The 13,781-nt window shown below is 44.1% G+C and overlaps 1 protein-coding gene across 1 annotated transcript in view; it reads right to left on the bottom strand.

Annotated features, from left to right (window-relative positions):
* JMJD6 (jumonji domain containing 6, arginine demethylase and lysine hydroxylase) overlaps positions 1-13,781 on the bottom strand; it is a 90,522-nt gene that overhangs the window by 19,232 nt on the left and 57,509 nt on the right.

The following is a 13,781-nucleotide window of genomic DNA, read 5'->3' as shown; positions in this document are numbered from 1 at the left end:
GGGCATGTGAAGACTATAAGCACTAGCTGTCTAGAGATATTAGTGTCAGTTTCTATCTAATACTGGCTATAAACAAGAGACTACCACTTAAATAAACTTTGCTGCAGGTACTTAAAAAAGCATCACACAATTACTATTGATTGTATTTTGTACCACACCATATTGATCTCAAAACATTTTGTATATACCAATATATAAGAACATATCTTGTTCCTCTGGCCAGAGAAAATACACTGTAGTGTATTAATTACAGTATGTGGAGAGACAAATGAAAAAATACTAGAGGCAAGCGTGGAGGTTTACTATGTAAGCAAATGCAAAGAAGGATCAAAATGACAGTTGATCCCTATGACATTTAAGTACTTGGAAAGTTCAATTAGGTCTTACATATTAATTGGCTTTCCTGGAGTCCAGACAGACCAGTAATCTGTGGGATTCTCCCTCCCACCAACAGATGGAGGAAGACTGCGAAAGCTGCTTCTATTATGTCACTACCTTAAAGGCTGGACCAGCAGAGGGGAAGTCAGTAGTCTTTTGCCAAAGCATGGCTTGTTGCTTGTATTAGTCCTGGGGGAATTTTCCACTACTGAGGAGCACAGAATTTCCCCTCCTGCGCAAATTCTGCTCACGGCGAAGATGAAGCAGGCCCTGGCGTGCCACAGGCGGAGGCCGTCCTGCTCACAGCAACGATGAAGCAGACTCCGGTGAGAGTGAGTCTGTATTTGTAAGACTGTCAGCCTGGGGGGGGGGGGGGTGAGAGAGAGCATGTGTGAGGGTGCATGGGTGTGGGTACTAGAGATACTCGAGAGCGAGAAAGCCTATATGAAGATTGTGAAGGAGTGTGTGTGTGTGTGAGAGATTGGGAGCTGGTGTGTGTGAAAAAGGGATTATGTATAATGCGAGGGTGTTAGTTTGTTTGTGAGCGACGGAGCCTGTGTGTGTGTGTGTGTGTGTGAGTGAGAGAGAGAGAGAAAGAGCCAGTGTGTGTGTGTGTGGTGGGGGGGGCTGAAAGAGACATAGGGAACCTTTGTGGGGGGGTGTGTACAAGAGAGAAAGGGTATCTCTGGGTGTGAGGGGGGGGGGAACGACAGGGAGCCTGTGTGAGGGGCAGTACTGAGAGAGGGGTCAAACTCTGGGAGTGCAGATAGAATAGAAAAGGGTTTGAGCCCAGAGTAGGAGAGAAGAGGTAGTGGCAGGTGGAGGATTTGGGGCCTGAGAGTGCAAAGTGAAAGGAGACAGGGGAGTAGGGAGAATAGTTGAAAGAGACACTTACAGGGAATTTCTTGGAAAATGCTACTCAAAATATTTAAAAAACTCTGCATCTTTAAGTAATAATTTTTTCTAAATTACATTGGAGAAATCACTTACCTGATCATTTTGTTTTCCTTCGTGTAGACAGATGGACTCAGGATCAGTGGGTTATGTGCTCTTCTGCTAACAGATGGGAGACTGAGTCAGATTTCGAAGCTGATGTCACCTTAGATATACCCCTGCAGTGAGCTCAGCTCTTCAGTATTCTCTTCAAAAGCCATTGTGGATAGATATTTGCTTAATTAACTTGATTAAAACTGATTAAACTTGATTGAACTGATTCAAACTGATTTCAAAAACTGGAGACCGCCAGTGCACTCAACCAATTAATGCAGACACTGGACAAATTGCGGGTGTCTTGAACTAGGGGTAAGCAACCGCTTACCCGTATTTGCTTAGTCTCAAGGTTCGCTTTCCGAGGTCCTCCTTCTCTGGGGCAGCTGTGGGCGGGATGCTGAGTCCATCTGTCCACACTAAGGAAAACGAAATTATCAGGTAAGTAATTTTTCCATTTCCTAGCATGTAGCAGATGGACTCAGGACTAGTGGGATGTACAAAAGCTACTCCCGGACAGGGCAGGAGGCTGCCCGTGGCCCACTTAGTACTGCCCTTGCAAAGGCTGCGTCTTCTCGGGCCTGAACGTCCAGGTGGTAGAACCTGGAGAAGATGTGTAAGGAGGACCATGTCGCCACTCAACAGATCTCAGCGGGCGACAGCAGCTTGGTTTCTGCTCAAGATACTGCTTGGGCCCTAGTAGAATGAGCCTTAACCTGCAGTGGTAAGGGCTTTCCTGCCTCTATGTAGGCTGCCTTGATTACTTCCTTGATCCAGCGAGCTATGGTCGCCCGCGAGGCTGCTTCTCCTTGATTCTTCCCACTGTGGAGAACGAACAAGCGATCCATTTTGCGCACCAGTTCCGATCTTTCCAGGTATCGTACCAGAAGTCTGCCGATATTTAGATGACGAAGAAGGTGAGAGTCTTCCGAGTCCATGTTCATCCAGAGATGGTAGGGAGATGGCTTAGTTCAAATGAAATTTGGAAACCACTTTCGGTAGGAAGGAGGGGATGGTGCGCTGCTGTATGATTCCAGGAGTGAACCTAAGGAACAGTTCCGACAGAATAGTGCCTGTAGTTTGGAGATGTGACGAGCTGAACTAGTCTAATGTTAAGAGGCGTAATGACAGACCACTTTTGTTGGTCTGAAGGAAGCCCCTGCTAGGAAGTCTAATACCAGTTTGAGGTTCCATGGGGGCACCGGCCACTTTAGGGATGGACGAAGTTGCTTAACCCCTTTTAGGAAGCGGGTCAAATCCGGATGAGCTCGGCTCTGAAGCAGGAGAGAGCTGCCACTTGGACCTTGAGGGAGTTGAATGACAACCCCTTCTTCATACCATCCTGTAGGAACTCCAGAATTATGAGGATCTTAGCCTTCCGCGGGCAGTATCCTGCAGTCCTCGCACCAGGCTTCGAATATTCTCCAGATCCGTATGTATGCCAGAGATGTTGAGAACCTGCGTGCTCGGAGCAGGTTGTTAATCACGGCCTTCGAGTAACCAAGCTTCTCCTGGCAAGTTTTCTCAAGGGCCAGACGTAATATTATGCAAAGCTATAACTAGAAAGAAATCTAATAATCGCCTATGGGATAGAGGGAGTTTTACTTCAGAATGGGCCCCTTTTAAAATTATGAGAGAATATGTAATCAGTATTTGTAAGGCCAGGATATTAGAAACTGTGGACCATATTTGTTGCCAGAATGTCTGTACAAATGGGCAGTAAAAAAGCATGTGGCTTATATTTGCTTGACTGGCGGAACAGGACCAACAGTTATATGTAGGGAGGAGGCCAACTTTGTGTAACTTCCATGGAGTCCAAATGGGTCTATGAGTAATGAAATAGGATGTTTGTGTAATACTAGTAGATAGGGATGTATGAATAGAAGAGGCCCATAGGTATTCCCACATCTTATCAGAGGGGTTCAACTCAAGCTCAGAGGACCATTTGGGATGTAATTTCTTGAAGGTGTGATGCAGTGAGAGGCTTTTTACAATTTTATATAAGTGAGACGCTACATGACCCTTACGGCCTTGCTCTAGGTAAACTGTGAGTAGGTAAGGTGGTTTATGAATTAACTGCATTGACCCCTTCAGACCATGCAAAACATTGCGCAATTGCAACCAGGCATAAAACTGAGTAGGAGGGAGATGGAAACCATCCTTGATTTGTTGAAAGGGTAATATGATGCCGTCAGACATAATAGAGGAAAGAAACCAAATTCCTTTATCCTGCCATGTAGCCCAGTTGATGGGGTGGCCAGCAATTTTTATTCTGGGATTATGCCATATTGGAGTTAGGTGAGAATTCCACCACGAAGGGACATGAGGAGGATTAAGCGCTTCAAATTCTTGCAAAGCTCTGCGGAGTGACCTCAAAATTTGGTTGGTCATGAGAGTAGGAGTAAGAGACATACCTGGGAAACAGTGGATAGGTACAGGGGTGATACGATATTCTTCTATAAGGGCCCAGCGGGGTTTCTCCATATATGGGGATTATCCGGAGTGAAAAGGTGGAAGCCCTGTTGTAGTATGAAAGCCTGATGGTAAGCGTAAAAATCAGGAAAATTAACACCCCCCTTCAGATTTTGTACCTTTCAATTTGGACAGGGCAATTCTAGGTGTTCTATTGTTCCATAACAATAGAGTCAAAAGTCTGTCCACTTGCTGATATAATTCTCCAGAGAAAAATAGGGAATCATGGATAAGATGTAGGTAACTTTGGGGGCCAGAACCATTTTAATTGATTCTAATCTCCCCCACCAAGTGAGATGCAATGGAGACCATTGTAAAGGGATGTCACGCACCTGCTTGAAGGATAGAAGCTTCACATTGGGAAATTGTCATATACGGGTCTTGAGAGAATTGGATGCCCAAATACTTCAGCCCTTTAGTGACCTTTTGGATGGGGTGATGAGAGAAATCCAATAGAGAGGCCCGAGAATTTAAAGGAAGGAAGCTCAGTTTTATGCCAGTTTACTTTACACCCCGATATCGCAGAGTAAACAGAGATCAAGTCAAACAACTGTGAAAGAGAGGCATCAGGGTTAGCGAGAAACAAAAGAACGTCGTCTGCATATGCTGATAGTTTAAAAAAAAGTGTTAGATCCAATGTTTATTCCTTCAATAGAAGGGGATTGACGGATTGCAAATAGCAGTGGTTCCAAAGCCAAGTTCAATAGAAGTGGGGAAAGAGGAGAACCTTGACATGTTCCTCTATAAGTGTGAAAGGAATGAGATTTCTGATTGTTTACATACAGAAAGGCCTTAGGAGAATGGTATAAAAATTGTATCCAGGCTATAAAATTAGACCCAATTCCAAACCAGCGGAGTGTGGCTAACAAAGGACCACTCGACGTGGTCGAAGGCCTTTTCCGCATCTAAAGAGATAGCAGCAGCAGGAATGGAAGAGGAGAAAAGAGGCTCATGAATATGTAGGAATAAACGTGTATTATTAGCAATGAGACGACGTTTAATAAATCCTGATTGATCAGGATGTATCAATGAGCCCATAAACTTAGATAATCCGTGGCCAGGATCTTTGTAAATATATTTTGTAATCAGCATTTAGAAGAGAGATAGGGCGATAATTAGCTGGATTTGTGTCATCCCTACCTGGCTTTGAAATCACCACTATGCAAGCTTCCATAAAGGTAGGAGAAGAATGACCTTTAAGGAGAATAGAAGAGAAGTAAGTCAGTAAATGAGGTGAGAGATTTTTTGTTTTTTTAAAGCGTGGTAAAAGTCCGTAGTGAATCATTCCGGTCCGGGTGCTTTCCCAGAGGCGAGAGACGAAATGGCAACCTTAATTTCCTCCTCAGTAATTGGATCATCCAGAAGGTTTATCTGTTCAGTCAATGATGGGTGAGAAAGGCAGGAGAAAGAGGTCTGCATCTGTTCCTGAGATGGACTAACTTCCGATTGATATAGGGAAGCATAAAACTCCTTAAAAATTTGTAATATGGCGGAATCGGTGGTGGCCGCCTGACCAGTGGAAGAAATGAGTTTAACAATGCGTTTCCGGTCAGATTTTTTCTTAAGATATGAAGCTAAAAGGTGACCACACTTGTTACTTCCAGCATAATATTGTGCCTTCGAATGGAAAAGATGAATCTGGGATTGAGAACTGAGGAGTTGATTATATTGATATCTCACTTTCTGTAGGGAGAGTAAAGAAGAGGTGGGACGAGTGATGTGATCCCGCTCCAATGCTTCAAGAGTTTGTTGGAGTGTAAGCAACTCCGCTGCTTGAGAGCGGCGATACTGGATAGAGTAGCTAATAATAGTTCCTCGAATCATAACCTTAAAAGCTTCCCATAGGGTGGTTGCTGTAACATCTGTGGTGGAGTTAAGTTGAAAATATTCTGCTATATTGTTATTTATCAGTTCCAGGATGCTAGGGTCCGATAGAAGTGAGGAGTTGAATCTCCATTGCCTATCCACCGAGATAGGCGATTGTAGAGTGCACTTGAGAAGTATTGCAGCATGGTCAGAGATCAGTATAGGGCAGATTTGCGTCTTTGTGATTCGAGGTACCAGATGGTGTGAAGTCAAAAAGAAGTCTATACGTGAATGAGAAGAGTGAGGAAAAGAATAAAAGGTGTAGTCCCTTTGTTGTAGGATGCTTTAAGCGCCAAGGGTCAGATAATCCGAATTGACACATAAGATGTTGCAATGCTTGAGTAGCCTTTGATTTGGTGTACTGCACTTCTGTTTTCTTATCGAGAAGAGGATCTAGCGGTTGGTTGAAATCACCACCTATGAGGCACTGAGAGGAGTCTACCGATAGTAACTGTGCAAAGGTGTCATGAAAGAAGGATGTGAGATCCGCATTGGGCGCATATATGTTGAGAATAGTGTAAAGTTCTTTATGGATATTAACCTGAATAAGATTCCATCTACCATCTATATCAGCAGCTTGATGTGCCACAACGGCATCCAAACGTTTGTGTAATAAGATCGCAGTACCCCTCTTTTTACGCATCGCTGGACTGAAGAATACTTGACCAACCCAGTGTTGCTTAAGTTTGAGAGTTTCTGTTGGAGAAAGGTGAGTTTCCTGTAATAAAGCAATGTCTGCTTGAAGTGAATGCAGATAGGTCAATACTTTCTTGCGTTTAATAGGATGTGATAAACCATTAACATTCAGTGAGACGAGAACGAATCTACGGTGGACGCCATCTTGAGAATATACCAACAAGAGCAGAAGTCTGGTTAGCCATGTAGGTCACAGAGAAATAACTTTGTATTCCAGATTTGTAGGATCCATGGGAAAAAAACAAGAAGAAGGGAAGCCAACATGGCATATGTCAGAAAAAAGAAGCAGTGTGGAAGGGGAAGAAAACAAATTAGAATTAACATGGATGAAATGCCAGCAATAAGTAGTCTGCGCCTGGACTGGTCACCAGCAGACCATGTATCAAGAAAAGAGTCCCAAGGCAGACCAAAGGCATTCTGAGGTTCACTCACAAGACTAGTTGATAAAAAGTGAAAAAAAGCAGAACATGGGGGAGATATCGTAAAATGTGAAACAGTAACAGTCAAATATGCTTAGAATTGAACTAAGATCTAAGACGTCCTTCCTAAACCTATTATGTAGAAATAGGAATTTTCCGAAGGAAGGACGAGTTGCAGGCGAACTGGGATCAAACTATATACCTTAGATGTAATGTAAATTAAGATGATAGATGAGAGGTGTATGTTTGGAGATTTGTCCAAGTGTAGTGGATTAGAGAAGCATTATCCGTTGAGCAGTACTCAGGTAACCATCTCTTGTGCCTTTTCAAACAAAAGCAGAAATTCCTCTAAGTCAGAAGGAGAGTGGAAAAGCTTAGTTTGGTTGTGGCAGGTAACACGCATCATGGTGGGATATAATAGTCCAAATTTTGCACCCAGAGAGTGTAGTTGGGTCGCAGCGCCAAGAAGGCTTTACGCCTCGCTGCGGTTGATTTTGCTAAGTCAGGAAAAAATAAAATAGACGACCCCTTATAATTGAGAGGCGATTTGGTTCTGGCCACTTCAAAAATTTGCAATACTTGTTGATAGTGGAGGACCTTAAATATAATGGGCCTCAGATATTTAGAATTTCGGAGGACCCGCGAAGGAATGCGATGAGCCCGTTCTAGCTCGAACGGGAGAGAAAATGTAATCTGCAAGATGGTAGGAATCATTTGAGTGAGAAATTGCAGTATGTCGTTACCTTCCGTGCCCTCGGGAACGCCTAGAAGCTGGACATTATTGCAGCAGTTCCAATTTGATAGATCCACCTCCTTAACTAAGTTAGTAAGCGGTGCCGTGGTGAGTAGCAAGGAGGAAACCTGGGTGTCTGTATCGTCTAGGTGCATTTTGAGATTCTCAATTTGGGAGGACATCAGCTGAAGATCTGATCGAATCACCATGGTGTTATCCATATTAGATTGAAGAATGTCTTTTAAATTGTTTAAGTTCGGCGAGAACCAACTCTGCTGACGCCATACTTTTGGGTGGAGAGGCCTTGTCGGGGAGTAGGTGGATCTTGCTTCAGTCTCTTGCTCCCAGCAGAAGCCGCAAATGCAGCCTCTATTTTCCCAGTTTTATTAGTAGCCATGACTAGAAAAAGTGTGCCGGGCGGCAGATATGTAAAGTTCACCTGAATCACTGATTTCCCCTAGCAAAGCAGTGAGATCTCTCGGAGCTAATTCTCAGGTGGCCATCTTGGTCTAGCGCAAGAGCACCCCCCCCCCCCCACCAATAGTAGCTCATTTCAAAGGTTCGAACGGAAGCGCACACATGCTCTTAAGGACTACATTAAGGATCCAGGAAGGACAAGGCTTCAGAACCAGAGGACACAAATACATCGCCCCTCGTAGAAAACACACCATGTCCAAATGTCCCACCTTACCTCGAAGACAGCCCAAAGCCGCCACATGAACCCTGAGGGAATTAAAGGATAAACCTTTAACCAAACCCTCCTGTAAGAATGCCAAAATATACACCACAGAGGCTCGCATAGGATCCACCTTCTGTCCCATACACTAAGCCTCAAAAACTCTCCATACTCACATACGCCAAGAATGTGGAAGTCTTCCTAGATAGGAAGAGGGTAGCAATGACACCTTCCAGATAACTCTCAATTGCTCGCTCTCAAAAGCCAAGTTGCTAGACAAAAGCGATCTGCCTGATCTAACAAACGGGGCCTTGACGCAGTAGATTTGGCATATGAGCAAGCCGTAACGAACCGTCCACTGCTAGGTTGATTAAGTCCGCAAACCACAGACGCCTTGGCCACTCTGGCACAACGAAAATCACATCACCTGGATGGACCTCTATGCGTCCCAAGATCTTGCCCACCAACGGCCAAGGTGGAAACACATACAGAAGGGCATCTGTCGGCCAAGGCAAAACTAAGTCACTCAGCAGTGCATGGTTCAGAGAAATGTATCCTTGAAGGATACTAATGAAACAGGAGAGTTAGGGCATCCCAACAGAGGTTCCAATAAAAGCAAACGTAGTCCATGTGCCTATATGTAAAAAGTCACCAAAGCTAATGATTTCCAAATTATCCCTAACAACTTAAAAGCAGGTTGTTAATACAAACAAAAAACACACTTTGAAATGTCTGTATGCCAATGCCACAAGTCAAAGAAGTAAGATGGGAGAGTTAGAGTGTATAGCAGTAAATGAGATTGACGTAATTGGCATCACAGAGACTTGGTGGAAGGAGGATAACCAATGGGACACTGCTATGTCAGGGTACAAATTATATCGCAATGATAGGGAGGATCAATTTGGTGGGGGTGTGGCACTTTTATGTCCGGGACGGTATAGAGTCCAACAGGGTAAAGATCATACAAGAGACTAAATGCTCAGCAGAATCTATATGGGTAGAAATCCCATGTGTGTTGGGTAAGAGTATAGTGATAGGAGTGTACTACCATCCACCTGGACAAAATGGTCAGACAGATGATGAAATGCTAAGAGAAATCAGGGAAGCTAACCAATTTGGCAGTGCAATAATAATGGGAGATTTCAATTACCCCAATATCGACCGGGTAAATGTAACATCAGGACTTGCTAGAGACAAAGTTCCTGGATGTACTAAATGACTGCTTCATGGAGCAATTAGTTCAGGAACCAATGAGAGAGGGAGCTATTTTAGATTTAATTCTTAGTGGAACGCATGATTTGGTGAGAGAGGTAACGGTGGTGGGGCCACTTGGCAATAGTGATCATAACATGATCAAATTTAAACTAATAACTGGAAGGAGGACAATAAGTAAACCTGCAGCTCTAACACTAAACTTTCAAAGGGAAACTTTGATAAAATGAGGAAAATAGAAAAAACTGAAAGGTGCAGCTGCAAAGTTTAAAAGTGTTCAACAGGCATGGATACTGCTTAAAAATACAATCCTAGAGGTGCAGTCCATATGTATGCCACACATTAAGAAAGGTGGAAGGAAGGCAAAACGATTACCATCATGGTTAAAAGGTGAGATGAAAGAGGCTATTTTAGCCAAAAAAGCATCCTTCAAAAATTGGAAGAAGGATCCATCTGAGGAAAATAGGATAAAACATAAGCATTGTCAAGTTAAGTGTAAAAGATTGATAAGACAGGTGAAGAGAGAATTTGAAATGAAGTTGGCCATAGAGGCAAAAACTCATAATAAAAACTTTTTTAAATATATCCGAAGCAAGAAACCTGTGAGGGAGTCGGTTGGACCATTAGATGACCGAGGGGTTAAAGGGGCTCTTAGGGAAGATAAGGCAATTGCAGAAAGACTAAATGAATTCTCTGCTTCCGTGTTTACTAATGAGGATGATGGGGAGATACCAGTTCCAGAGATGGTTTTCAAGGGTGATGAGTCAGACGAACTGATCCAAATCACTGTGAACTGGGAAGATGTAGTAGGCCAGATTGACAAACTAAAGTAGGGGTCGGGAACCTCGCGAGCCAGATGTGGCTCTTTTGATGGCTGCATCTGGCTTGCAGACAAATCTTTAATAAAAAAGTAAAAATCTAACAAAAACCCCCACCCTCCTGACCCCCCCCCCCCAAGACCTGTCAAAAGTCCCTAGTGGTCTAGCGGGGGTCCAGGAGCAGTCTCCTGGACTTGGGCTGTCGGCTGCCAGTAGTCAAAATGGCGCCGACGGCCCTTTGCCCTCACTATGTCACTGGGGTCGACCAATGGTGGCGGTAGCCCCTGTGACATAGTAAGGGCAAAGGGCCGTCGACGATGTCACAGGGGCTACCGCCGCCATTGGTCGACCCCAGTGACATAGTGAGGGCAAAGGGCCGTCGGCGCCATTTTGACTACTGGCAGCAGACAGCCCAAGTCCAGGAGATCGCTCCTGGACCCACGCTGGACCACCAGGGACTTTTGGCAGGTCTTGGGGAGGGGGGGCAGGATGGTTGGGGGTTGTAGTAAATTAATTTGGTAGGTCCTGGGGGGGGGGGGGTTTAGGAGGGTGGGGGGTTGTAGTTTGTATGGCTCTCACAGAATTACATTTTAAAATATGCGGCATTCATGGCTCTCTCAGCCAAAAAGGTTCCCGACCCCTGAACTAAAGAGTAACAAATCACCTGGACTGGATGGTATGCATCCTAGGGTACTGAAGGAACTCAAAAACAAAATTTCTAATCTATTAGTTAAAATTTGTAACCTATCATTAAAATCATCCATTGTACCTGAAGACTGGAGGGTGGCCAATGTATCCCCAATATTTAAAAAGGGCTCCAGGAGTGATCCGGTTAACTATAGACCAGTGAGCCTAACTTCAGTGCCGGGAAAAATAGTGGAAACTATTCTAAAGATCAAAATCGTAGAGTATATAGAAAGACATGGTTTTAATGGAACACAGTCAGCATGGTTTACCCAAGGGAAATCTTGCTTAACAAATCTGCTTCATTGTTTTGAAGGGGTTAATAAACATGTGGATAACGGTGAACCGGTAGATATAGTGTATTTGGATTTTCAGAAGGAGTTTGACAAAGTCCCTCATGAAAGGTTTCTAAGAAAACTAAAAAGTCAAGGGATAGGAGGCAATGTCCTTTCATGGATTACAAACTGGTTAAAAGACAGGAAACAGAGAGTAGGATTAAATGGTCAATTTTCTCAGTGGAAAAGGGTAAAAAGTGGAGTGCCTCAGTGATCTGTACTTGGACCGGTCCTTTTCTATATAGATATAGATATGTATGATCTGGAAAGGAATACGACGAGTGAGGTTATCAAATTTGCAGATGATACGAAATTATTCAGAGTAGTTAAATCACAAGCGGATTGTGATGCAAGGTCCTCCTGTAATGTAAGACTGGAAGATTGGGCATCCAAATGGCAGATGAAATTTAATGTGGACAAGTGCAAGGTGTTGCACATAGGGAAAAGTAACCCTTGCTGTAGTTACATGATGTTAGGTTCTATATTAGGAACTACCACCCAGGAAAAAAAAAATCTAGGCATCATAGTGGATAATACTTTAAAATCATCAGCTCAGTGTGCTGCAGCAGTAAAAAAAGCAAACAATGTTAGGAATTATTAGGAAGGGAATGGTTAATAAAATGGAAAATGTCATAATATCTCTATCGCTCCATAGTGAGACCGCACCTGAATACTGTGTACAATTCTGGTCGCCGCATCTCAAAAAAGATATAATTGCATTGGAGAAGGTACAAAGAAGGGTAACCAAAATGATAAAGGGGATGGAACAGCTCCCCTATGAGGAAAGGCTGAAGAGGTTAGGGCTGTTCAGCTTGGAGAAGAGACGGCTGAGGGGAGATATGATAGAGGTCTTTAAAATCATGAGAGATCTGGAACGAGTAGATGTGAATCGGTTATTTAAACTTTCGGATAATAGAAGGACTAGGGGGCATTCCATGAAGTTAGCAAGTAGCACATTTAAGACAAATTGGAGAAAATTCTTTCACTCAATGCACAATTAAGCTCTGGGATTTGTTGCCAGAGGATGTGGTTAGTGTAGTTAGTGTAATTAGTGTAGCTGGGTTCAAAAAAGGTTTGGATAAGTTCTTGGAGGAGAAGTCCATTAATGGCTATTAATCAAGTTTACTTAGGGAATAGCCACTGCTATTAATTGCATCAGTAGCATGGGATCTTCTTAGTGTTTGGGTAATTGCCAGGTTCTTGTGGCCTGGTTTGGCCTCTGTTGGAAGCAGGATGCTGGACTTGATGGACCCTTGGTCTGACCCAGCATGGCAATTTCTTATGTTTTTTATTCTTTCCTTTGCTGACTGAAGCACTCTGGGGCCTTGGCATTGTGGAAGGTTGCTATTATATCCATGCACGGCCTCATCAGGCCCAACCTGTGCCTGATGAGGCACATCACTTCCTCTGACAGCTCCCACTCTCTGGGTCCAGCTGCTGCCAGCTCAGAAAATCCGCTTGCATGTTGTTGTGCCCACTATGTGGGAGGCTAACTGCTCCAGGTGTTGCTCTGCCCAGCTGATAAAATCCCAGGCTTCCTGAGCCACTGCCCAACTCTTGGTGCCCCCCTTGCTGGTTGATATAAGCCACTGTTGTCGCATTGTCTGACAAACTCTCAACGGCCTTCCCCTCATCGTGGCAGAAATGCCTGTAGAGCCAAACATATGGCTTTCATCTCTAAGCGACTGATGGACCACAAAGCTTCCTACGTCGACCACCGCCCTTGTACAGACTGGTTCTGACACACTGCTCCCCATTTGGAGAGACTGGCATTGGTGGTATGCCAGATCAGAATATCAAAGTCCACACCACATTTTAACTTGTCTGGAAGGAGCTACCATGAGAGACTGGACCAAGCAAACCCCGTAAGTGGAAGAGATGGTTGAAACTGCTCTGACAACGGGTCCCAGCGGGATAGTAAAGCAGACTGTAGAAGCCTCATATGAGCAAATGCCCATGGAACCAACTCCAAGGTGGAAGCCATAGAACCGAGTACTTGCAAGTATTCCCAGACCTTTAATACCTGATTCTTCAAACAATGAACTTGAGTTTGCAATTTGGAAATCTGAACTTCGGTGAGGAATACTTTCCCCACCTTGGTACTGAAAAATGCCCCCAGGAATTCCAAAATCTGAGAAGGGAAAAAAAGATGACTCTTGGACAGATTTGACTATCCATCCCAATGATCTCAGGTGCCAGAGGACTAAGTCGACTGCCTTCAACAAAGGATTTCTGACGTCATACGAACCAGCCAGTCGTCCAGATAGGGGTGGACCAGGACCCTGTCCCTCTGGAGAGCCACAGGCACCACAACCATTACCTTGGTGAAGGTTCTGGGCGCTGTCACCAGACCAAATGGCAGGGTGCAAAACAAAAATGATCTCAGAGAATCATGAATCTCAGATACCTTTGATGATCAGGCTGGATTCCTATGTGAAAATACGCTTTGGTCAAATCCAGAGACATTAGGTACTTCCCCTTGTGCACAGTCGCAATCACCAAACG

This window comes from Rhinatrema bivittatum, chromosome 4, assembly GCF_901001135.1.
Source record: "Rhinatrema bivittatum chromosome 4, aRhiBiv1.1, whole genome shotgun sequence".
In the NCBI taxonomy this organism is placed as follows: Eukaryota; Metazoa; Chordata; class Amphibia; order Gymnophiona; family Rhinatrematidae; genus Rhinatrema; species Rhinatrema bivittatum.
Note: the sequence above shows the minus strand (reverse complement) of the source record. Positions and strands in the feature narration are given on the sequence as shown.